The sequence below is a fragment of the Schistocerca nitens genome, chromosome 3, assembly GCF_023898315.1.
Source record: "Schistocerca nitens isolate TAMUIC-IGC-003100 chromosome 3, iqSchNite1.1, whole genome shotgun sequence".
Taxonomy (NCBI): domain Eukaryota; kingdom Metazoa; phylum Arthropoda; class Insecta; order Orthoptera; family Acrididae; genus Schistocerca; species Schistocerca nitens.
Window position 1 is genome coordinate 643,937,805 of NC_064616.1, and position 26,181 is coordinate 643,963,985.

The following is a 26,181-nucleotide window of genomic DNA, read 5'->3' on the forward strand; positions in this document are numbered from 1 at the left end:
CATGCAGCCGGTCGTCGTAAACTTCATTGCACGATATTTCGGCTGGACAACTGCCAGCCATCTTCAGGTGAGCCGAACGAGGACTGACGAAGACGTTCTCCGCTCCGTCGTACGAGGGCTATTCCGAAAGTAAGGTCCGATCGGTCACGAAATGGAAACGACTATGAAAATCCGATAAAGCTTTGCACAGATGTGTTGGGTAGTGTCTCTAGTATAACCCCAGTTAGCATCACGTCGCTCTTCTCATTTCTGAGCTCGCAGTGAGTGCGTAAAGATGTCTAGAAAATAGTGTCTGCCGCCAAGTACGGGGGCCTGGTGAGAAATTTCCCCTGAAGCTATGCAGCTAACATTACATAACTGTCGTGCTGTTTCGTCTTCAAGACAATTGTCAGCCGCATTCTGCAGGGGCAATGAAGATGCTCCTGCATCGTTTTCAAATGGAAATGTGAGAGTACCCACAATACAGCCCGTAATTGTCTCCCTCTGAGTTTCAGCTCTGGTCACATGAACCGCTGGTTATGAAGACAACATTTCGGCACAAGACAACGAGCCGTAGGCCAGCGTAGAGAATTGGCGGAGAGCACTGGCGGCTGCCTTCTATAGCGAGGGTATGGGAAAGTTGGTACAACGCTACGATACACGTCTAAGTCGGGTCGGCGACTATGGAGATAAGTAGCTGCAAGGTGTATCTAACTGTTGCAAATAAAACATTTTTGATTTTTACCGTGGTTTCCATTTCGCGACCTATCGGACCTTACTTTCGGAATAGCCCTCGTATATAGTGCGCTGGTAGTACTGCCTCGCATGCGTTGCAGTCGCGGAGACGGAAGGTAGACCCAATGCACGTCAACGTGGATCCGTATGCAGTGCTGTCATGGTATCATGTCCAATTACATCGAAATATAACGACATACCAAACCCATTTTTAGCTCTGTTCGAACTCACTCATATGTTTATATGGGTCCTTTCACGTCGATAACGGGCTTTCTCGTTTGCACTTGGTTTGACTGTTGTTTTCTGTCTGAGCTTCGAGTAACGCTCACGTTCTCATAGAGGATGCTGATAGAGCTGCATGTGCTCAGTATCTGCACACTCTAAGTAGTGCTTATCTGGTAGGCTATTCTGGATAACTCTCGTGTTCGAATTCGTTTGGGACCTTTTTCTGGGATAAAAACCTTCAAGAATTTTATTTATGAGGATGTATATATCTCAGAGAATTGCATATGGTATAACCTCTTGCTACTGGAAGAGTGACACAAAGATTTTTACAGCAACTTTTTAAGTGCTTAAAACATTGCACTGAACTGCAAACGTAGAAATTCAGTCGCTAGCGAGCATCAAGTGTTGCGGTTGGAGACATCAAAGGACTTATTTCGTCAGAAACTGAGCCATTTTACTTCTGACAGGTAGAGAATTTCTGCCACTTGGAACAAATAAAGAACTGGAAAAGATTACGATCTTGGATTTACTGCAGAAACTTTGTGTTTCCTGGTGAAATAAAATATAAAGATTAGCATGCGTGTGTACCAGTTGAAACGGTGATAGTCAACAAAATTGTTTCTTTAACACGTCTAATATAGTGGTAAACAATACGACAGCACCTGAAACTATGGTCCGCTGTACAAGATATGGTTCATAAAATAGCTGATAGCTTTCTGTATGGCAGAATAATAGGGAAAAAACCTTTGAAGATAAGACATAAAGTGCTGAAACATGTATGGCTTCAAGAAAACCAAATGAGTTGTGTCTTGCATAAGGCGGAAAGTTTCTCCAATTACAGAAGATTATCTGAGGACCATGTCTTCTGCTAATAATTTATACGGTTCAAAGAGCCACGAAGACACTCTGCCATGTACCTTTACGCAAGTGAAACAGCACTGTAATTAAATTCTCCACAGTAAGCGAGATAAGAAAAGAATCATCACCTTGAAGTCAGATACGTAGCTACAAACATCTGTGACCTGTCTGATAAAAATTAGTCGTTGTGTGGTAAAAGATACGTCCTGTTAGCCTTAATGAAGGGAATGTGCCATCTAAGTTACCCTCAGGCTACAATTTTACGCAGTCCAAGCTGAAAATTACACCAGATTCCTCTTAAGTGGCTTTATCCGAAAAAGAATCCCGCACAAATAAACCTAACGCCATAAATGTCAGTGTAAGTAATTTGTAAGGAGTACGGACAAACCTGAAATTCACTTCCAATTTGTGACGACTACCACATCGAGCTGTGCAGGAATGCGTACGACTCTTGCGGCAAAATATCTACAGCCTGCATCTGTGTCACTACAAATTGCTGTCCCAACCTTTTCCAGTGTTGCTGGATTCTCGCTATTGTGTAACAATATCTACATATATAACAGGAAACAAGATATACGTGTCTTAAAAGTGCTCAATTTTCAGTCAGTACCGACATCATTGCAAATCAATTTAGCTCGAACAGCATTTAGTAACGGTTTTGTGCTTGTTTTTCAGCATTACACATATACAATTATCAAACGAAACGTTAACCATTTTCTTAACGCGTATAAATGGCGAATAAGCTAAAGCAGTAGTTAAATAAATCTTGAGCTCAAACTGGCTGAAGGATTTGTGGTATCGTGTTACACTTAGATGCTCAATTATGTAAATGAATTCTTGAAATAATTCTTATTAACTTTATTTGAGAATATTTTTGACACAACGTATTCGTAATATCGACTTGACTTTCAAATTGTGATAGTTTCCTATGATAAACACGTATGTTGGAACGTAATGGTCCACAGTATTTCCTATAGGGCTTAAAAATGCCGTTGATTGATTTTATGATTCGATAACAGACATGATTGCTCCGTATTTATACAATGTTGAAGACAGGTTTAAATAATGGAAATAACAGTATGATTAGGAATTAATCTTTTCTGGACCACTAAACACTTCAGTTTATCATGTGCGTAATCAGAACTTGTTCCACGTTGGACAGACTATCTAGCTGTTCCCGACGAAACGACAGGATTGTTGTTTGGCGCCTCCATTTTCTTCTCGTCACTTCTTGTGATTATTTTAAGGTTCACGACGATCACGTCTGTTGTTCCTCAAATCGATTTAGAACTGGGAAACAGTAGAGTGAAATGTGCATTGCAACTTTAGTTGGTACAAAACATCTGCACAGAAGTAAGAGAAATCAGTGAAGCTGAAGTCCGGTTTTACAGTCGTGTTGCGCACTTTGGAATTAAAAAATAACAAAGAAAGTATGCCGAAGAATCAGTTGCAGATTAAAACCGGTGTTGCGACGTCAAGCGCAATAATTTTAAAGTTCAGTGAGCACCAATTCCTGGTCGAGAATCTCATTTAGATACCAATACTACAATAATAACATGATAAACATTCGTAAGCTTGTTAATACGTGCTTGACTGATTCGGTAAAAGCGGGTAATTTGAATTGTATATCCTGCTTAAGAAGCTTGTAGCTTCATAAACTTCGCGGCAATTTTCACAGCAGATTGCGCGCCAAATGCTTGTCATCAGTACGATATATTGTGAGCCACCACGACCGTTACGTGACGCAAAACGCTGTGACCTTAATACCTGCTTCGGCTCAACCTACGTCTTATTCCACGTTATATACAGAGATGGATGGGATCTAGATCAAGGTGCGGTTTGTGTAGAGCCCGCTTCGCCTCCATGTGAACAGGTTACAGCAAAGGTACACCACTCTTACATTAGCTGGTCTAACGTACTTCGGCTGTGGTATTTGCATTGAGTACGACCCAGAACGATCTTGAAGTATAAATTGATTGTACTTCGCTGTAACTGAAATAACATCACTCGTAATTACACATTAGTCGCCTGAGATTTATCTTCGAGCGAGAGAGTGGGTATTTACGCAAGTGTGTCCTAGTTCACAGTGAAACACACATGTTCCTAATTTATTGCTGCGCATGTAGTGCGGCACATATAACTCACAGACACCCGTAGTGCAGAAATCTAGCAGCCAGCTGCTGATGCCGAAGCGTCTTCTTGACTGAAATTAATATTCCGTTGTTTTCGCTGAAATTTACTGTTCTGATGTGAAATGAAAGGCGATATATTGAAGGATAACTGTGCTTGAACTTCTATGATACGAGACTACCTAAAACCACGAACTGAAGTTTTGCACCTTTATTACTTGCTTGAAGAAGTAAACCAGTGAATTGAAGGCCCTTCATTCCGATACTTCCTGTCTTGGGATGTTGATGATACAGTTTTTTGTTTTGGAGTTTCACACTATTCATAGCAGAATATAGGTTTTATTTTATTTACACTCCACATTAGCATCTACACACAATGGAGAATCATCGTAACTTCGTAATTGCACAAGGGAGGGAATGGAATGAGAATCATTGGGAGATCCGCATTGTGTGTTTACTTGTTGCGTATCAGTAACTGTAGTGCAAAACGAGTTTTAGACCATGACATGACTGTTTGTAAGTACCAAGTTATTTGTGAATGCTAATTTTTCCGACACAATTCTCCGAGTCATATAAGATGTTGCAATCTTTCTCCACGTCGTTTTAAGATATTTGGTAGAATATTCCTTGAATAATAAAAGAAACATGCCATCTTTGATACCAAGTCAACGGATCTACCTGCATATAAGTGGAACTGGGCCCACTGTGTTTACGGTGTGTCATGTCGGTAAGGAGTAAGCAAGGTGATATGTACAACCTAACAAGCTCCTGTGTGATCTGCTCAGCTAAAATTTCGGTTCTCGTCGGCTGTCGTCATCTTCTTCTTTATTTTTGCCCCTGGAGTAACTGAGGTCTTTCTACTGAGAAGCCGACTTGATTTGCTGACTTTGGACCACCGCCTGTCAGAATGATGCCCACCGATTCTCATCAGTTCCATTCTACACGACCGCCGCTCCAGGTTGCGAGGGATTCGGGCAGAATGTTATTGCACTGTGCCTGGGAACGTGCATCTCAGAAAGGATGAAGCTAGCCAGCTGTTCGCGTGCTACTCTGGTGAGCATTCCTGGGAAGCGGTCGATAGACGATAAAACAAAGAGTAAGCGACGAGGTGTTGGATGTACACACCTAATCATACAGGGTGCTTCAAAAATGACCGGTATATTTGAAACGGCAATAAAAACTAAACGAGCAGCGATAGAAATACACCGTTTGTTGCAATATGCTTGGGACAACAGTACATTTTCAGGCAGACAAACTTTCGAAATTACAGTAGTTACAATTTTCAACAACAGATGGCGCTGCGGTCTGGGAAACTCTATAGTACGATATTTTCCACATATCCACCATGCGTAGCAATAATATGGCGTAGTCTCTGAATGAAATTACCCGAAACCTTTGACAACGTGTCTGGCGGAATGGCTTCACATGCAGATGAGATGTACTGCTTCAGCTGTTCAATTGTTTCTGGATTCTGGCGGTACACCTGGTCTTTCAAGTGTCCCCACAGAAAGAAGTCACAGGGGTTCATGTCTGGCGAATAGGGAGGCCAATCCACGCCGCCTCCTGTATGTTTCGGATAGCCCAAAGCAATCACACGATCATCGAAATATTCATTCAGGAAATTAAAGACGTCGGCCGTGCGATGTGGCCGGGCACCATCTTGCATAAACCACGAGGTGTTCGCAGTGTCGTCTAAGGCAGTTTGTACCGCCACAAATTCACGAAGAATGTCCAGATAGCGTGATGCAGTAATCGTTTCGGATCTGAAAAATGGGCCAATGATTCCTTTGGAAGAAATGGCGGCCCAGACCAGTACTTTTTGAGAATGCAGGGACGATGGGACTGCAACATGGGGCTTTTCGGTTCCCCATATCCGCCAGTTCTGTTTATTGACGAAGCCGTCCAGGTAAAAATAAGCTTCGTCAGTAAACCAAATGCTGCCCACATGCATATCGCCGTCATCAATCCTGTGCACTATATCGTTAGCGAATGTCTCTCGTGCAGCAATGGTAGCGGCGCTGAGGGGTTGCCGCGTTTGAATTTTGTATGGATAGAGGTGTAAACTCTGGCGCATGAGACGATACGTGGACGTTGGCGTCAATTGGACCGCAGCTGCAACACGGCGAACGGAAACCCGAGGCCGCTGTTGGATCACCTGCTGCACTAGCTGCGCGTTGCCCTCTGTGGTTGCCGTACGCGGTCGCCCTACCTATCCAGCACGTTCATCCGTCACGTTCCCAGTCCGTTGAAATTTTTCAAACAGATCCTTTATTGTATCGCTTTTCGGTCCTTTGGTTACATTAAACCTCCGTTGAAAACTTCGTCTTGTTGCAACAACACTGTGTTCGAGGCGGTGGAATTCCAACACCAGAAAAATCCTCTGTTCTAAGGAATAAACCATGTTGTCTACAGCACACTTGCACGTTGTGAACAGCACACGCTTACAGCAGAAAGACGATGTACAGAATGGCGCACCCACAGACTGCGTTGTCTTCTATATCTTTCACATCACTTGCAGCGCCATCTGTTGTTGAAAATTGTAACTACTGTAATTTCGAAAGTTTGTCTGCCTGAAAATGTACTGTTGTCCCAAGCATATTGCAACAAACGGTGTATTTCTATCGCTGCTCGTTTAGTTTTTATTGCCGTTTCAAATATACCGGTCATTTTTGAAACACCCTGTAGCAAGTGAAAGTCGGAGGCTTACCAGCTCTGTAATGAGGGACAGGCAGAATTGGCGCCAGAGTACACTGCTGTCGCAGGCGCCAGTATTTCGAAGGACACCGTTCAGAGCACATTGCAAAACATGTGGCGCCGCAGCTGACGTCCCCGAAGCGTTACCGTGTTGACCCAACGACACCGTCAATCGCGATTGCGGTGGGCTCGGGATCATCGAGAAGCGTAGATCAATGAAAACGTGTCACCTTGTCAGATGAGTCGTGTTACACTAGATCGATGGTCCTTTCCAAATACGCCGTCATCTATCCAAACGGCTGCTCGATACATCCGCCGGCCGCGGTGGCCGAGCGGTTCTAGGCGCTTCAGTCTGGAACCGCGCGACTGCTACGGTCGCAGGTTCGAATCCTGCCTCGGGCTTGGATGTGTGTGATGTCTTTAGGTTAGTTAGGTTTAAGTAGTTCTAAGTTCTAGGGGACTGATGACCTCAGATGTTAAGTCCCATAGTGCTCAGAGCCATTTGAACCATTTGATACATCCACCGGCCTACAGACGCCAGCCGGTGGGAGCAGTATTATGTTAGGGACTGGGGGTGATATACGCCTGGGCTTCCACGTGACCAGTGGTAGTAGTGGAAGGCACTATGACAGCTGTGGATTACCTGAACGTTACTGTGGGCCACCTGCATCACTTTATACTTCATGTCTTCCCTGACGGCAGTGGCATCTTCCATCAGAATAACGGCCAGTGGCAAAACGCCAGAATCGAGCTTCAGTGGTCTGAGCATGATAGTGAACTGACGTTGCTGTCTTGGCCACCAAATTCGCCGGATCTGGACCCAAATGAACGCATCTAAGACGGTATTGGGTGCCAGCTCCGCGCCGACAAACAACCGGCCCGTAATTTACGGGAATTTCGTGATCTGTGCGTAGGTATATGGCGCCACATTCCTCCGGAGACATACCAAAGACATTTTCAATACACGTTACGCACAATCACTGCTGTATTGTGTACCAAAGGTGGATCAATACGCTATGAAGCACATGGCCATAATGCTCGGCAGTGTATGTCATACAGACAGCGTATGCGTCTTTCCACCGCAGTAACGAAAAAAAGAGTGATTTTATAACGTGAGAAATAGTGTCAGACATCAGAAAATGCTCCAGATTAAACAATACATGAAGCATAGCGACAATTTATTGAAAACATCGTTGTTTAACCGCCGAAAATATCGATAATTGTGTGAGAAAGTGCTGCTAAAATCGTCAAGTCCATTTCAGTGTTATAGGAAGATTTGCCTTTTCCCGATGTTTTTCTCTGACAAAATCCTTTGTTCATATTGCCGATATCTACTCAAATTAATCTGTTATTCATTATATTGCTTATGAGATGAGCCTAATGTATCTGTAAGAGAGGTATTTCGGAGGTGCAAGCGGTTTTTTGAAAATAGTCTCATCGAAAAAATATAACAGTTTTGTGTTTAAAGCTGAGAGGGTGCGGCACATCAACAGGAAAGCTAAAGTTTAACTTTTCATTGCCAAAGGTTTATCACCACTTGAGTTGGCAGAAGATGGGAAGGGAATTGACCACGGCATTTTTTAACGAACAATTATTTCCCCCGCCCCCCCCCTCCACCCCTTTTAATGAGTTTAGAGTATCTTTCTACGTCATTTTTGCTCCGTTATTTAGAAATTTATATGGCATAAAAACACATCAACGACACGTTTCGAGGACAGGCACTTACACTTCCTGGTGCATGCCGTTGCTTCCTATACAGCTTCCCATGCTCGATTCTAAAGGGTGTGATACTTATGCCGTCATTTTGTTTTATAATATGAGGTAAACCACGGAAAACATAAATATTGGTATTGAACAGAAGTTGAAACTCCACTACGCCACAGCATGAATCCAGCGCTATAACAATGACGCCATCTCGCTTGCCGATCTCTTTAAACAGGAAAATTACATAGTTTTAGAGACATTTGGGTAAATAATGCCTGACATTATTCAATAAGTTATGCTGGCTCTTGCTTAGAAAAATTAAAACAAACTTGATTTACGATATGTAGACGCCACTTTAAATTCACCTGCTTACAATTTGAGGATACAACACCTTCTCGCAGACTGCGGAGAGCCTAATGAATTTTAACAGAATTGGTTGGTTCTGGGCAAATGAAATTATGCTGGAAGAGAGAAGGTAAACAGCACGACTCATCTTAGAGCGGGGAGCACACAGACAATAAAGGAGAGAATGTTTCGAACTCCCCACGGAGGAGCAAATGAAACATTGTTTTTGAGGATGGGCAACCGGTGCACTGTAACAGATACAGTCTGCAGGGCGCCAAGCTGCAAAGATAAAGTTTATTTGTGGCTATGCAAAACAAAGCTCTTGTTACGTATTTTGGTACGCATAACCTGCAATCTTTAATAAGCACTGGTCATTCTGCTGTTTTCCATAACTAGAACAAAGCAGTGACGGCGTGCGTGTAATGTAGGTACGAGCAAACAGTAAGAGGAGATTGGTTATTTCGTAAGGCACGCGGCAGGGGCTGTTGTAATTACCACGGTGGATACGGTAACAAATGCGTGTACAGGGAGTACACGACGCGGAACAGCGGGCGGCGTGGCCTGAGATGAATTGCGAGAGCCTCGCAAAGCGGGCCGTTCGCATATTGCCGACTTCGTTATTTCCAATCATGCGTTGTTACAGCGTGTTTTGTTCTTGTTGTGACACGCATTATGAATATTCAGTATCTCGAACGAAACCCCGTGGTTCCTGATTACATTATCCCGCTTTTAGCGTTTGCATTTCAAATCCGCTTTTGGGCGGTTCCGGAGTGACATGATGGCGATGTTTCGAGAAGCAATCCCCCGTGCCCTCGCTGCCACCTCGTCTGTACAAAACGGCTCCAGATTAACGGACTCCGACTGAAAATCCTTCTCCGAAATATCAGATGGTTTTCACACCACTAAGCAAACACAGAAAAATCCCGTCATTAAGTATTCGGTGCTAATTGCATTTAATATCACTAATAAAGTTCTTCTGTCACAGTCTTTCTAATGTTACGGCTACATGAAGCGTTTCGCTGACATAAAGGAATAACCGTTTTTCAGTTAAAGAAAGTTCGTGATACATTCCAGAAGCTCTTCATCCCTCATTATAAATAATAACACGTAATTATTTACCTGAAAAACAGTTTGTGCCTGAATGATAACATTTTGCTGCACTGGATGACAGCCAGTTGCAACCGGAATAACAGTTGTTGCATTACGTTCAGACACGTCCATAGGAGACATCTCATCATGTTTTACTAGAATTTACTGAGATTTATTTGCCCACGTCAACTCAACTCATATATTTTGCTGTTAAATTTGAATCGCCTGATAAACTGCAGGTATCAACAGCAAATTCTGGTACCAGTGTCAAGATCGTTGTTTCCTGGGAGGGCAATGATAAGCTAACGTACATAATGATATTGTATGAATGAAACAAGATATATTTCCGCGTGATGCATTGTCTGTCTCCTGACGTGTGTAAGGACTTCAGAAAATACTCTCACAGTAAGACCATTTCGCAACAAGAGTAGCGCATTTTTGGAAAAGAGTACATGTTCCAGGCTTCCTGCAGACATGATTCTGCCGCCATACGAATAAGAGGGATCATCACATTGCGCAATTGAAATGACACTGCAACTGGAAATGTACATCAAAATTGAAGCAGGCAGGACAGTACAACTCTTGTGGACAAAACTTCTAAATTGCACACAGCTTCACCATGAAATCCTGGCAGTGTATGGGCCAAATGCAGTGTCGTAGCCGCAGTGAACTGGTGCCAACAATCAGCCGAAGTCCGCACAGCTGTGTGTGGTGCTGATCGTGAAGGAAGGAAGGTCTTCCACCACGCGATTTCCATCTTTTCGGCCAGCTGAAAGAACGGAAGCGAGGAAGGAAAATTTTCAACGATGAAGAAAGACGTTCATATAGCGGTTCTCGAATGATTCCTTGACCAACAAGCCGATTTCTGTTGTCCAGGAACTGAGCTATTGGTAGGACGTCCCGACCGTTCTTTACAGAGACTTGGCGGCTACAATGAAAAATAGTGTCATAGGCCTAAAACCGTGTCACTTTGAACTGTAGTACAGCAGTCGATAAAAGTTAGTTGGCCTGTCATAATAACGTATATGTTACTTTCTGAAGTCTCTTCATACACATTAAATCTTTCTTGATTTGAGGCACAGTAACGACATTTTTGCTCCCATATAACTTCATAATTTTCCGGCGAAAGCAAGTTGATGCTAACTTGTACAGAAGACTGCGTCGGTCCTTAATCAGATTGCTGTTGAATCGTAGTAATAATGCGACAAAACGCTCTAGAATGTGATGTACGAGGACGTGCTGAAAAGTAATTCCCCTGAATTGTTTATGTGAAAACTCTTAAAGCTTTTTAAGTAAAACTAACGTCATTAACATTCTACATGTTTATTCACGTCTACGTATTTTATATGTCAACATCCTGACGATGATCACATTTATTTCAACGGGAGACCAGTCTTTTGATAGCGTCACTGTGGAATGTTTGACTTTTTTGACGAAGTCACAACGTCACCTTCACTTGCACCGCTTCATCACTATCAAAGTGAAGTTCTCGAAGGTGTTCTTTAAGTTTCGTTAACAGATTAAAATCGGCCGGGGCCAAGTCGGACTGTATGGAGGATAATAGATGACAGTGAACCCGAGGTGTCCGATTATTGGAAATGTCGCAACGCTCGTGTGTAGTCTGGCTTTGTCATGCTAAAGTATAGGGTGCTTCGCGAGTGGACGAACTCTTCGAATTTGTAAGTCGATTGCAGTAGGCTATTTCTCACGAAACGACGTAGTTATGTTACACTCCCCATGTTACGCGCTACAGTTCTGAGCCCTGCCGTGGCTCTCTCTCTCTCTGGCTCTGGCTCTGAGCACTATGGGACAACATCCATGGTCATCAGTCCCCTAGAACTTAGAACTACTTAAACCTAACTAACCTAAGGACATCACACAACACCCAGTCATCACGAGGCAGAGAAAATCCCTGACCCCGCCGGGAATCGAACCCGGGAACCCGGGCGCGGGAAGCGAGAACGCTACCGCACGACCACAAGCTGCGGACCTCTGCCGTAGCAGAGGGCTGCAAATATGTAGACACGGAGAATAAAAATGTAGAATGTTAATAATGTCTTTTTTTTTAAATAAAAAAAAGCGGCAACGGCCTTGCCGCAGTGGACACACCGGTTCCCGTGAGATCACCGAAGTTAAGCGCTGTCGGGCGTGGTCGGCACTTGGATGGGTGACCATCCAGGCCGCCATGTACTGTTGCCATTTTTCGGGGTGCACTCAGCCTCGTGATGCCAATTGAGGAGCTACTTGACCGAATAGTAGCGGCTTCGGTCAAGTATACCATCCTAACGACCGGGAGAGTGGTGTGCTGACCCTATGCCCCTCCTATCCGCATCCTCCCATGAGGATGACACGGCGGTCGGATGGTCCCGATGGGCTACTTGTGGCCTGTAGACGGAGTGGCTTTTTTTTTTTTTTAACTGTAAGAAATTTTCATATCGAATATTCGGAGGCGTTATTTTTCAGCACACTCTCGTACTACTTCCCAGCAAGTTACTCTTTGAGAATAATCGACTAACCGTTAATGGATATCTACGTAGCGTGATTCGTTTCTTCACCTGTAAACTTAAGCTACAAATGTGGAGCCGTCGTCTATTTGTAGACGAGGGATGAGATTTACGGCCACGAGGCCAGCTCACAACAGACGCTTTCTAGACGTCTGTGTCGTCTAGAGAAGCCGCTGTCCCGAGAGGACTTGCCTGCTGGCTCAGCTAGTAACGGGAGCGATTTTGGGCGAGAAGGCACGCGAGAGAAAGGTGCCGACTCGAGAAGCGACGAGCGGGAAGCGCTCCGTGATTTATGGCAGTGTTGCCCGTGGAGCGGAAATCGGTTGAGCAGGCGGGCCCGTTTTAGTTGAGCGATGGCCGTCCGGGCCGCGGACGTAATTGGTGTGGGAGCGGGTATCAGCGTTACACGCGACAATGCCGGTTTTCTCCGCCGCAGTAAACGTCAGAGCGGCGGACGGGTCGCTCGTAAAGACGCGGACGCGCCGCAGACACGCGATATGCTCACCGCCCAGCGCCCCCCCCCCCCCCTCTTTCCCTCGCACTCACGTCTCGACCGATCCAGATGTGCCCGCCCGATTGCCGTCGCCACTTTTGTCGACGACACCCACCTTTAACAGTTTGACAGCCCTTACGTTCGCACGCATCATTCATCTTCTCGCGGACGGGACCCACCTGTCTGCACAGCAGAGACTACGGGCTAGTGAACAACTGATTCAGAAATAACTGTCGTGTTGGCGTGGTACCGTTACTGTCACATCGGCGGATGAAATAGTTTTCAGTGGCACGGGGGCGACTGTGACGCAACCGTAACGAAGTGTCATGTTTTTTCTGCAGACAGAAAAGTTGTCCGGCAGTAGCGACGATTTTTATGGACTGTTCATTTGCTTAAACCGTTGTTTGCTGTCTTATTGATTTCTCATCGGATTATTTGTAAAGAGTATTTCAAGACAACTTACTCCCGGGGGGTACATACCATAGTAACAACTTCCACAACCGTGTGCCCATATCGCCTGCACAAAAAGTTCCGATACTGATTTGATTTTCTGGCGTATCTACGACTTCAGTGCAGCAACTAAGTTGACAGCTTGAAGTAACAGCTGTAAACAACAGACATGCATTCGACAGGTCAGTTGCGAGTAGGCAGTGTTGAGTAGTGGGCGTGCGGCCATGCTGTGTCAACGTTGTTGTGTCACAAATGGTGAAACGTCCCCTTAGAAAAATTTATGAATTACTGTGCTGGAAAACCTCTTACGTTATTTGTTTTTCAAACAGCTGAGCAAAATTGAACGTACTCAGACATTACTCCCTTTACTTATTCTGATCATAACTAAACTGACACAATATTTTTAGCGCAACGCAATCTGACTTTTAATAATCCCTACAAAAGAATGGCCCTGACTAACAATAACCTATACCTTTCATGAATCACTTACCTCACAAAAATCTTCGTTACTCGAACTACTGCAATACAGCGAGCGCCAATACTGCCAGCTAAATAAAAGATTCTAACTACTGAAGGCACTAACTACTGACAGGCATAGTTAGCAAATGAAACATTTTTATAGAGAACAAACCATGTATTTACCTTAATAGTGTTCAAAAGTCATAATATATATATCAGTTCATGACATCCAGTCTTACAAATTTACTGTCTCTGATGGACACACATCCAGATCATCCGCTCTCAAACTCCGCCCTCTCTCTACCCACATCCACCACTGCTGGCGGCTCACCTCCAACTGTGCAACGCTACGCGCTGTTCACATCCAGCTGCCCAACACTACAATAGCAAACAACAATGCAAACAAGCCACAGACTGCACACAGCACAGTCAGTGATTTTCATACAGAGCGCTTCGTGGCGTTACCAATAAAAAAAACCTAAACAGCATACTTACATCTAAACAGCCTACTTACAATGGCATCTCTAAATCATGCGTTCCAGATATTCTCCAGAATATTTCGAAGACGAGAAAAGAGTGTGCAAGTTTCTCCCGCACACCTTGACTCCTGAACAAAAACGACGACGCCTGGTTGGCTGCAGCGACTTGATTGAAATACAAATGATTCAAATGGCTCTGAGCACTATGGGACTTAACTTCTGAGGTCATCATTCCCCTAGAACTTAGAACTACTTAAACCTAACTAACCTAAGGACATCACACAACACCCAGTCATCACGAGGCAGAGAAAATCCCTGACCCCGCCGGGAATCGAACCCGGGAACCCGGGCAACTCAAAGATAGTTTCATATCGTTGCACGAACTTTCTGTGCATTTTACTCAAGTGAGGGGGGGGGGGGAGGGGAGACCACGCAGAACACCCAAATTATTAAACCCACCATCTTACCCTTTCTATATTATTTTATTAATCCAGTCTCAAAACTTTTCGGACTGACAATTGTTCTCTCGATTTGCTACTTCCACTTTCAGTATGTCTGACTCAAATAAACATACTATGATGGAAAACGATCTTGAAATTAAACAGCTTACGAATAACATTCGGCTTGTTACATCTTGAATTCATGAAAGAGGTACCTACGTCGATCTTAAGTCAATTCTGCTTACATACACACACACGCTATTCACATTTTTCACTTTAATTTGCCAGTGTTCATTACGATTCCGTTCGGACACCGTAAGAAAATGTACAGCTTCATATCGCACAATATTAAAACATAACGTTAATAGTTACTTCGCCACGAATAGCACCAACATTGACGCGCCCCAGTTCATGGTTCAAAATGGCTCTGAGCACTATGGGACTCAACTGCTGTGGTCATTAGTCCCCTAGAACTTAGAACTACTTAAACCTAACTAACCTAAGGACATCACACACACCCATGCCCGAGACAGGACTCGAACCTGCGACCGTAGCAGCAGCGCGGCTCCGGACTGGAGCGCCTAGAACCGCACGGCCACCACGGCCGGCGCGCCCCAGTTCATACTTCTTCACTCTATGAGCCGATCCCGCAAATTAAATATCTACACACTTTTTCGTGTAGGCGCCAAATGCTCGACCCACAACCTGGGTAATAGGCATCCCCGCACCACTGTGATCTTGGGTCCAGCAGTAATGGTTAAGGGTATGTTTCTAATCATCGTAACGATGTCAACATCTATACTCTTAAAACGCCAGAAAAAGTATGAATTTTTCGCCCTGCAGTGAAGTGTGTGCTGTTATGAATTTTCTTGGCAGATATATGTGAATGTAATTTTTTCCGTTCGTATACTGCTGACGAAATCTTCTCGGGCTTCCATCAGGGTGACTGCGTTGAATTTCACGATGTTCTGATGGGTGTCGCTCACAACATCTTCTGGTGAAGTGTGGACACTGCGCTGGCGTCACATACATATACTTCAGTAGCGGCGACTCTCCCCTCCCCCAACCCCATCCGCCTTGCACGGGATCGGCGTCCCGTGGTAGGGGTAGAGATGGGGGATCCGCTCATGAATTGTTTTATAGAGTAGAATCTTTCAAAGGAGTGAACAATCAGTGATTCAGAAAAAAAGAACGGTAGCTCCAAACGTTTCACACAGCAGAGAGAGAGAGAGAGAGAGAGAGAGAGAGAGAGAGAGAGAGAGAGACGGACGGAGCATATCAGGGGGGCCTCTGCTGGTCAGAGCACACTGCACGCCACACAACACAGCCGGCGCCGGCCTCTGCCCTGCTTCTGCCCTGGCTGCCTGCATTGTGCAGTGCCCCATTGGATTTTGTGTTTCACATATGCCGTGCCGTCTCTGTGCTTCCCTTGCCGCGTGCAGTGTCTGGCCGCTGGCGCACCTTAACTTAGCATCGCACTCCGTCGGCGATCGTTTCAGTCGCACGTCCTGCCCTCTGGGCGGTTGATGCGAGCAACAGGACAGAGAGCCTCCTAGCGGAGAACATAAGAACTACTTGCAACAACCTGCTCGCAAGGGAATGGACGATTTGGCTCAGAGCGGGTGAGTGGTGGCCGCTCACCGCTTCCCCCACCCTCGGAACTCGCCCGCTCAACGCTCACCCCACCGTCCTCGACTCGAGCCAGAGCGTTGAGCAAAGCAACTCAGGTATCACTCTGGTCTCTGCGGTCTTAGCTCGCGCAGCAATACAGCTCGCGGCTCGACCAGCTTGACTAAGCGCCCCTGCATCGGAGTTCGTCTATTCTGGATATTGTTTTTCGTACTAATACCGATATGTATATTACATAATTATGTTATGTATACATCATTTGTTTTTATTTTATTTTTATTTGTTTAAACTGATCAGATGAGGTTCCTGACGACTCCTCTTACTATAGGATTTTTTATTATGGACACTCGAATTTACACTTTAATTACGAGCGAACCAATAAACATATCGCAAAATGTGATACACCAATATTTTCCTTGTTTTATTCTGCATAAGGCTATATGCATCACTTTGGTCTTACAGTCAAATTTATATTTTTTTTCTAATTGTAGTACGGATTTTGCGATTTTGGGCGTCTTCGGAAGGAAATGTTCACTTTAAAAATATATGGCTTGGGATGTATTTGTACGAGGTTAATGAAATTTTAATACATTATAGTCAAATACATTGTTAATGTAAATCTCAAGTTACAACATTTTCCGATCACCCAAAAAACCACGATAGTGCAAAATAAATCGATAATCAAAAACTTTGTCATATCGTGGAAATTTCAATAAACAATACAAAATTCTTACTCATTATCTGTGTTACTTCAAAATAGGATCAAATAAGATCAAAATACAGGTATAGTACTGGAATAAACCAAGTTTAAAGGGCAATGTGCTCAAAAAAAAAATGGTTCAAATGGCTCTGAGCACTATGGGACTTAACATCTATGGTCATCAGTCCCCTAGAACTTAGAACTACTTAAACCTAACTAACCTAAGGACAGCACACAACACCCAGCCATCACGAGGCAGAGAAAATACCTGACCCCGCCGGGAATGGGCAATGTGCCTTCCATTTATTTTCTATTGTGAATGAGTGGTGAGTCATGAAAAAGACCTAGTTCATTTCAGGGAGTGAACAGTTCGGATCCGATCTATGAAAAGAACAGTTTTGCCCATCTCTAGGTAGGGGGGCGGACCGCCGTCCAGCTCTCGGTGCATTCAGTGTTGCCAAGACTCGCGAAGCGTCAGCTGCTGGGCAGGGACACGCGTATTTCTGTTAGTGCAGGGTTTCGTGCCGAATTTGGCTGGTAACCCTCGTCCCTGTTGACTAGATTTCCATGGAGCCTCATTTCAAATGATTATTAAATAGTGTCCTCCCTAAAGCCACTAGCTCTGCACAACATTTCCTGACAGATTAAAGCTTTGTACCAGCTTGTGTGTTTAGCCGTGAACCTTTCTGTAAGCCGTCATTGCGGCTCGATGTGTAAAATGTACAAGTTGTGTGTGATGTTAAGTGTGTGTGAGACTCTACACAAATGGACCATTAGAAAACTTAAAAGTCAACAAAATGAAGCAGACTCACACACACTGACAACATCAAAAGAAATGGCTTAACACACATCATCATAAAAACGCAATTGAAAATGGGAATTATTTCTCGAAACGCGTCGTGCGAATAGTAAAATAAAGAAAAATCGTGACTGGTAGCAGAAGATTTATTTATTTATAAACAAATCTATTGTATCTACAGTCGCAGGCTTTCAAAAAACCATTTATAATGGATCAAATCAGACAAAAGCAAGAAATAATGCGTCAATGAGACGGTTGGTAACTTTTATTTACAACACTCTTTTTAATATTCGGTTTGGTTTCAGGCAGTGCACATAAGACAAAAATCCACTTTCACACCTTCGAGTTTTGGCGAACGGGATCAGAATTTGTAAGGATAACAATGGATACTCGCCACTACCTTTCAGAAAAATGCTGCCTGTTGATTTTAATCAATGCCTACTTTTAATAGGCAGTAGAACATATTTCTAGTGATAAATGCTACTTTAAATTGCCTGTGAATGAGCATTTTCTGCTGCTCGTGTCGCGCAATATTGTAAATACTATAAACATCGAAACGATCACAATTTTAACTCTTTGTCAGCAAAGCTCGAGTTTTCGAAGAAACTGGCTACACTAATATTCACCATATTCGCTTGAAAGCCGAGAGTGGGCATAATAATTCACCAAAGAAATTTACATGGTAAACCAATTTGGAGATAAATGAGTCTGCTCTTTAGGTTCGAACGGAGTTGTGGACAACTGACTAGCGAAACAGTGGGCGATATGGCAGGCGAAAACACTCTCGAGCCATTGGACGCGATGTGCCATAGACATATGAAAGTGAGTAGTTGAGGTAAATTGTGCTCATTCCTGACTGCTTACCAAATTCAAATATTGTCTTTCACACATTCAGTACAGAAGCTGTGACTCCGCCGCATAACATTACGCGCTAAAGATTATATTTTGCAATTTTAGGCAATAATCGCTTACGTATTTAATAATTTTTGGAATCTGACGGGATAGTTATAATAAATACGAATTTTTAAAAATAACTTAGTTCAATGCGGACTGAACCCTCGCAGCACGATAAACATGGAGTGACAGTTTTTCCTACTGTGGTCATCAGAAACTAGCTGTTGTCCGCATAGCCTTGGCAGAGGCATCCTTGACAATATAATACTACAGTCAAGCAAACGGGTCACATACTCAGCGAAGGACGCAACTTGTCAGGTAGGAGACGCGTCGACCTTGAAGTAATTATGCCTCACATTTTTCGCCACCTCTTTTGTGCCTCCACGACGGTTGTCATCTCTGTTATTAACGAACATCGGATTAGCGAGGCGACATTTGTCTGGCCTTCTTGAACAGATTTGCTCCACAGCCTTGGAAGTAGCCACTATCGTCCACCAGAGGACGAAAAAAAGTTAAGTACGCTAATTATAGCTGCTATTCAAGACGTGTATAAAGTTCGAATGAAAGGATTTAGAATGAACTATCTGGCTTTATATTACAGATGAGCTTGTCAGATTTGTGTTTGTTTATTTCAGTTGTTTGGTCCAACATGTACTTGCGTCAGTGTAAGCAAGTACTGTGCATGTCACACTAGGGAAGCTGTGTGAGGAGTCGATGGTAGATTCTTTCTGGTGGAATACAACTGACAGACTTGCTGCAACACCAGCCTTACGAAAACATGTATTTCGGCTAGTGGTGCTCTGAATAAATACGTTAAGTAAATTTCCCCTGAACATTAACCGTTTTGATCGTACCTCAGGAAAGTTCTCGTTTTAGTATACTGTATCTAAAAAAAATCTGAATAATCTCCGTATGAAGGAAGCATTCTTACAGAAGCACGAAAGGTAGTAATGATCTTAAAGCTCGTCTAACCGACTAGATCATTATTGCACTCTTTGTAAATTTAGCAGCTTCTCACGGAACACTTCCCAAGAAACAATCAGAGTGCCTCACTGTTTAATGAGTCCATAATTGCCTGTGTAGATTTGTATGTAAGTATAAAATATTTTGAGACACTTCATCAAAAGTGTCCCCAGCAGACTTCTAACCGTAAAAAGGTGAAGTGCGGACAAACCTCAAATTAATGTGTACTAATAGATGTCCGAATACTTTTGATCTGATAGGTTATGTTTCTGACAATTGGTATAAAAGGCAAAGGTTTTGGATTTACTGTAAGAATTGTTCCTCTCCTTTATTCTCTTCAAGTGAACATAATTGCTTCTGTGCGTACCAGTGGTTACTTCGTATATATACACACATCAAAAAAAAGTTTTGCATCACACCGGTTCCTAGAACTCCTGAAGACAGACGTTCCCAGTGGATATTGTATCTCAGTCCCTTTGACTGTTCAGAGATGTCACTAAACCCGCCGTAACATGTAAACAACCATGCATGAGCAGCGCCTATTAGATGGAGGGGGTTCGACAGCCGATCAGTTCGTCAGTCCACCAAGAAGGAGGTACACGGCTCGTGTTGTCTGTAGTTCAACCATGCCTAGACGGTCAATACCGCGGTTCGATCGTGTCCGCATTGTTACTTTCTGCCAGGAAGGGCTCTTAACAAGGGAAGTGTCCAGGCGTCTCGGAGTGAACCAAAGCGATGTTATCCGGACATGGGAGGAGCAGGGAAACAGGAACTGTCGATAACATGCCTCGCTCAGGCCTCCCAAGGGCTACTCCTGCAGTGGATGACCGCTACCTAGGGATTATGGCTCGGAGGAATCCTGACAGCAACGCCACCATGTTGAATAATGCTTTTCGTGCAGCCACAGGACGTCGTGTTACGACTAAAACTGTGCGCAATAGGCTGCATGATGCGCAACTGCACTCCCTACGTCCATGGCGAGGTTCTTCTTTGCAACCACGACACCATGCAGCACGGTACAGATGGGCCCAACAACATGCCGAATGCACCGCTCAGGATTGGCGTCACTTTCTCTTCACCTATGAGTGTCGCATATGCCTTCAACCAGACAATCGTCGTAGACCTGCTTGGAGGCAACCCGGTCAGGCTGATCGCCTTAGACACACTGTCTAGCAAGTGCAGCAAGGTGGAGGTTCCCTGATGTTTAGGGGTGGCATTATGTGGGGCCGATGTACGCCGCTGGTGGTCGTGGAAGGTGCCGTAACGGCTGTACGATACTTGAATGCCATCCTCTGACCGATAGTGCAACCATATCGGCAGCATATTGCCAAGGCATTCGTCTTCATGGACAACAATTCGCACCCCCATCGGCACACATCTTGTGAATGACTTCCTTCAGGATAACGACATCGCTCGACTAGATTAGCCAGCATGTTCTCCAGACATGAACCCTATCGCACATGTCTGGGATAGACTGAAATGGGCTGTTTATGGACGACGTGATCCATCAACCACTCTGAGGGCTCTACACCAAATAGCCGTTGAGGAGTGGACCAACAGTGCCTTGATGAACTTGTGGATAGTATACCACGACGAATACAGGCATGCGCCAATGCAAGAGGACGTGCTACTGGATATTAGAGGTACCGGTGTGTACAGCAGTCTGAACTACCACCTCTGAAGGTCTCGCTGTATGGTAGCACAACATGCAATGTGTGGTTTTCATGAGCCATAAAAAGGGCGGAAATGATGTTTATGTTGATCTCTATTCCAGTTTTCTGTACAGGTTCCGGAACTCTCAGAACCGAGATGATGCAAAACAATTTTTGATGTGTGTATTAGCGATTTTCTGTCCTCTTCCTTTCAGATATTGAGTGAGGAAAACATTAGTGTCTGTATTCCTCTATGTGCTCTGTAATATGATTCTTATAATCCCTGCGTGAGATATCCGAAGGTGATAGCAGAATCTTCGCATCTTCATCCACTAAAGCCTCTCTAAATTTACCCTGCAGGGTTTCACGGGAATAATCGTTTTTTCCAAAGGTGTCCATTTAAGTTCTCCGAGCATCATCTCTACCACACGCGCTTTGTGGGGTATACCGAGCTGACAGGGTCATAGTGACAAGTCTCTTAATTCGTGTGACGTCTTTTGTCATGACTATTTCATTAGGATCCCAGACAGTGGAACAATACTGTAAGGTTTGTTACACTAGCATCTTATATCTAATTTTCTTGCCAGATGCACAGCACTTTCTCAGAACCGTTCCAATAAATATAAGTCTTCCATTCACCTTCTGTGTTATTGATTTTACGTATTCATTCCATTTCTTACCTCTTGTTAGTATTATTCCTAAGTATCTGAACGATGTGACGTGCACTAGGTTTTCGTGATCAGTCTTACAATCGGATTCTATAGGATTCTTCCTCTGATACAGGTACTGCCTTATCTATGTTTCAAATAACCTGCCGCTCATTACACCAAGTAGAAATTTTGTCTTTGTCTTTCTGCAATTCCTTATGATCGTCCAACGATGATGCTTTCCTATAGATAACGAGAATGTCAACAACCAATGTGACTGTCATACTAATCATATCTGGTAAACCGTTGACATATAATGAGAACATTAGTAGTCCTACCACTCCTCTTTGGGACACACCGACATTACTTTCATTTCTGTTGAACATTCATCGTCCAGTAAAATGTAGTGGGTACTGCACTTCTTTCATTTTAGACACACGTTTATAACATGATAACAGTCGCTACCAATTTTGCCACACGTTGGTCATATTCAAATTCTACTTGATAAGAAATAATCTACATTACAAACTTAAATTCCGTAAAATTGTTTTATCTGCAATTAATGTGAAGCAAAACACAAAGTACATGCGGTTCATTCCTGTAACGTATAGACGGAATCCCTAGTGCTTGATGTGATGTGTCTAAAATGAAAAGAAACGTATAATTCCGAGACTTCCGTCCGGAACCTTGCGTTTTGTGGTCAGTGTTCTTACCAGAAATTTGAAAAGTGCATAGGGATTTCCGAAAGTAACTTGGACGTGTCGTCTTACGCTAAGACCGTTGTGCTACATGAGTGGCACATTGTTAGAAGAGAGGACATGTTGCGGGTTTTCGGCATACAGTTCTGCTGTGGTACGAGCAACAAGATGCATCACAGTATACGGTTAAGATGGCGCGGCAACTGGAAACGTACCCCAAAAGTTGAAGTACGTGGGACAGGGAGGTTATTGTGGGCAAAACGTCTAAATTGCGCACAGATTCACCTTGAATTCTTGTGATATAGTGATCAGATACAATGTCTCGTCCAGCCGTAGTGAAATGGTGCCAGCAATTAGACCAAGTGTAAATTGCCCGCATGTCGTGGTCGTGCGGTAGCGTTCTCGCTTCCCACGCCCGGGTTCCCGGGTTCGATTCCCGGCGGGGTCAGGGATTTTCTCTGCCTCGTGATGGCTGGGTGTTGTGTGCTGTCCTTAGGTTAGTTAGGTTTAAGTAGTTCTAAGTTCTAGGGGACTGATGACCATAGATGTTAAGTCCCATAGTGCTCAGAGCCGAGAGCCAAGTGTAAATTGAATTGGGATGACTGCTATCAACTGCAGCGGGACATTAATCGGAATCAGCGGCGTCCAGAGGATAGTGTGTACCTGTCTGGGATTCGAAGGCAGAATCTCCTGCTTACTAGGCAGGTGCGGTAACAACTCTGCGCCATCCGTGACATAGCGTTATCGCAACTGCACGCACAATCTCGGTACACCTCACGGCCGATCCACATTCCCACCGAGGGCCACCTATCCGCAATCCCTGTTCACAGCTGCGGGATATGCATGGTGTCTGTTCTTTCGAAGGAACGGACGCGATACATTCAAATAATTTGACCAAGGCCGCACAGACGTCGGTGATACCGATCGGCACGTCCAAATCTTGCACCATGCGATTTTCATCGCTTCAGCGATATGAAATGACATCGGTGAGGAGGGATGGGGCGGTGGGAGAGTTTTTCAGCGACGAGGACGTTCACACAGCGGTTCTCTAATGACACCGTGGTCATGGAGCAGACTTCTGTCGTCGAGGAATTGAGCGACTGGTAGAAAATTCCAACTGTTGTTTACAGAGGCTCGGTGTCGTGTATCTGTGTCACTTTGAATTGCAGCGCTGCATTCAATAAAAGTTACTTGGTCTGCCTTGTCAGTAGACAGATACTGGAGGAAATCATGGTGAGGGGAGGGGGATTGATACTTTAAACAATCCGCTGAAGGCAATGATCCAGATCGAGTCCCATTCCGACTCACAGTTTTAATCTGTCAGGAAGTTTCACACCAGCGCACATTCCTTTACAGAGTGAAAGATTCATTCTGGAAACTTATATTAAATGAACTACTCTTCTCCTTAGACAGAGTTTCGCCTTTGTCAAAGGTATAGGGTTCCGTTAGTCAGATATTCATTAGGCCACTCGCATATCTTCGAGTAGATTTACTATCGAAAACTCTAGTTTACTTCGTAAAACTGTGCTAGATTTCTTTAGTCTGAGCGCATTTTTAATATCCTATGTTTCCCAACTGGACGCTGTGGACAACTATGGCGAAGATCGCAGACTCTGTACCAGCTTAATCATTTACGTCAGCTGCTTAGACACGAGTCTGCGAGACACGTAGACAAAGTATATTAGGCAGGCGGTAAATTCCCGCGTGATGGTCCTCCTGGGAGGATTTCAGGGCCGGATGGTGCCCAAAGAAAGGTGTCCGTATTGGCAGCGGCGCCGACCGGCCCGGCCCGACCTTGCGCTTGGTTAGGCGTCATTAGGAGGCGCCCCGCCGTTACGTCAGAGAATCCCGCTCCCCAGCCCATTGTCTGCGCCGAAACCACGTGGCCCTACAGCTTCACGGGTCTGACACACGCATTTCTTGATAAACTTTACCTGCCTGATATTTCTGATTTCCCGTCAACAGTACAACGATTCTCTGGCATACTGGACTGTTCTCGGGTCATATTCAGTGATCAACCAAAATAATGTAATCGAAGGAATACTGTTCACCCGCTTGAAATAGTATACTGGTTGCTTTGGAGCGCTTTATCTGGCGAAGAAGTGATATTCGGCGAACATGTGACCGTCCACCTCCAACGTATGTCAAGGCAGTGAAGTGGTGCGTAAGTGCTAGTGTGTCTTATAGAATCATGCAGTAAGATGGATAGAAGTGGAGACGCGACAGAGTTGCAGGAATGAGCCATTGTGTTTTAACGTGTCCATGTCTACACCAAGAATGAAGTTACTCGATTTGTTAGTGCTTCAACGCGGACTATATATATATATACTCCTGGAAATGGAAAAAAGAACACATTGACACCGGTGTGTCAGACCCACCATACTTGCTCCGGACACTGCGAGAGGGCTGTACAAGCAATGATCACACGCACGGCACAGCGGACACACCAGGAACCGCGGTGTTGGCCGTCGAATGGCGCTAGCTGCGCAGCATTTGTGCACCGCCGCCGTCAGTGTCAGCCAGTTTGCCGTGGCGTACGGAGCTCCATCGCAGTCTTTAACACTGGTAGCATGCCGCGACAGCGTGGACGTGAACCGTATGTGCAGTTGACGGACTTTAAGCGAGGGCGTATAGTGGGCATGCGGGAGGCCGGGTGGACATACCGCCGAATTGCTCAACACGTGGGGCGTGAGGTGTCCACAGTACATCGATGTTGTCGCCAGTGGTCGGCGGAAGGTGCACGTGCCCGTGGACCTGGGACCGGACCGCAGCGACGCACGGATGCACGCCAAGACCGTAGGATCCTACGCAGTGCCGTAGGGGACCGCACCGCCACTTCCCAGCAAATTAGGGACACTGTTGCTCCTGGGGTATCGGCGAGGACCATTCGCAACCGTCTCCATGAAGCTGGGCTACGGTCCCGCACACCGTTAGGCCGTCTTCCGCTCACGCCCCAACATCGTGCAGCCCGCCTCCAGTGGTGTCGCGACAGGCGTGAATGGACGAATGGAGACGTGTCGTCTTCAGCGATGAGAGTCGCTTCTGCCTTGGTGCCAATGATGGTCGTATGCGTGTTTGGCGCCGTGCAGGTGAGCGCCACAATCAGGACTGCATACGACCGAGGCACACAGGGCCAACACCCGGCATCATGGTGTGGGGAGCGATCTCCTACACTGGCCGTACACCACTGGTGATCGTCGAGGGGACACTGAATAGTGCACGGTACATCCAAACCGTCATCGAACCCATCGTTCTACCATTCCTAGACCGGCAAGGGAACTTGCTGTTCCAACAGGACAATGCACGTCCGCATGTATCCCGTGCCACCCAACGTGCTCTAGAAGGTGTAAGTCAACTACCCTGGCCAGCAAGATCTCCGGATCTGTCCCCCATTGAGCATGTTTGGGACTGGATGAAGCGTCGTCTCACGTGGTCTGCACGTCCAGCACGAACGCTGGTCCAACTGAGGCGCCAGGTGGAAATGGCATGGCAAGCCGTTCCACAGGACTACATCCAGCTTCTCTACGATCGTCTCCATGGGAGAATAGCAGCCTGCATTGCTGCGAAAGGTGGATATACACTGTACTAGTGCCGACATTGTGCATGCTCTGTTGCC

The 26,181-nt window shown here is 45.0% G+C and overlaps 1 protein-coding gene and 1 pseudogene across 1 annotated transcript in view; both read left to right on the top strand.

The window, feature by feature from the left end:
• LOC126249378 (uncharacterized) overlaps nt 1-26,181 on the top strand; it is a gene marked incomplete at its 3' end in the record, with an annotated part of 812,647 nt that overhangs the window by 587,472 nt on the left and 198,994 nt on the right. The window lies entirely within an intron of this gene.
• On the top strand, nt 11,840-11,957 carry LOC126250091 (5S ribosomal RNA; annotated as a pseudogene).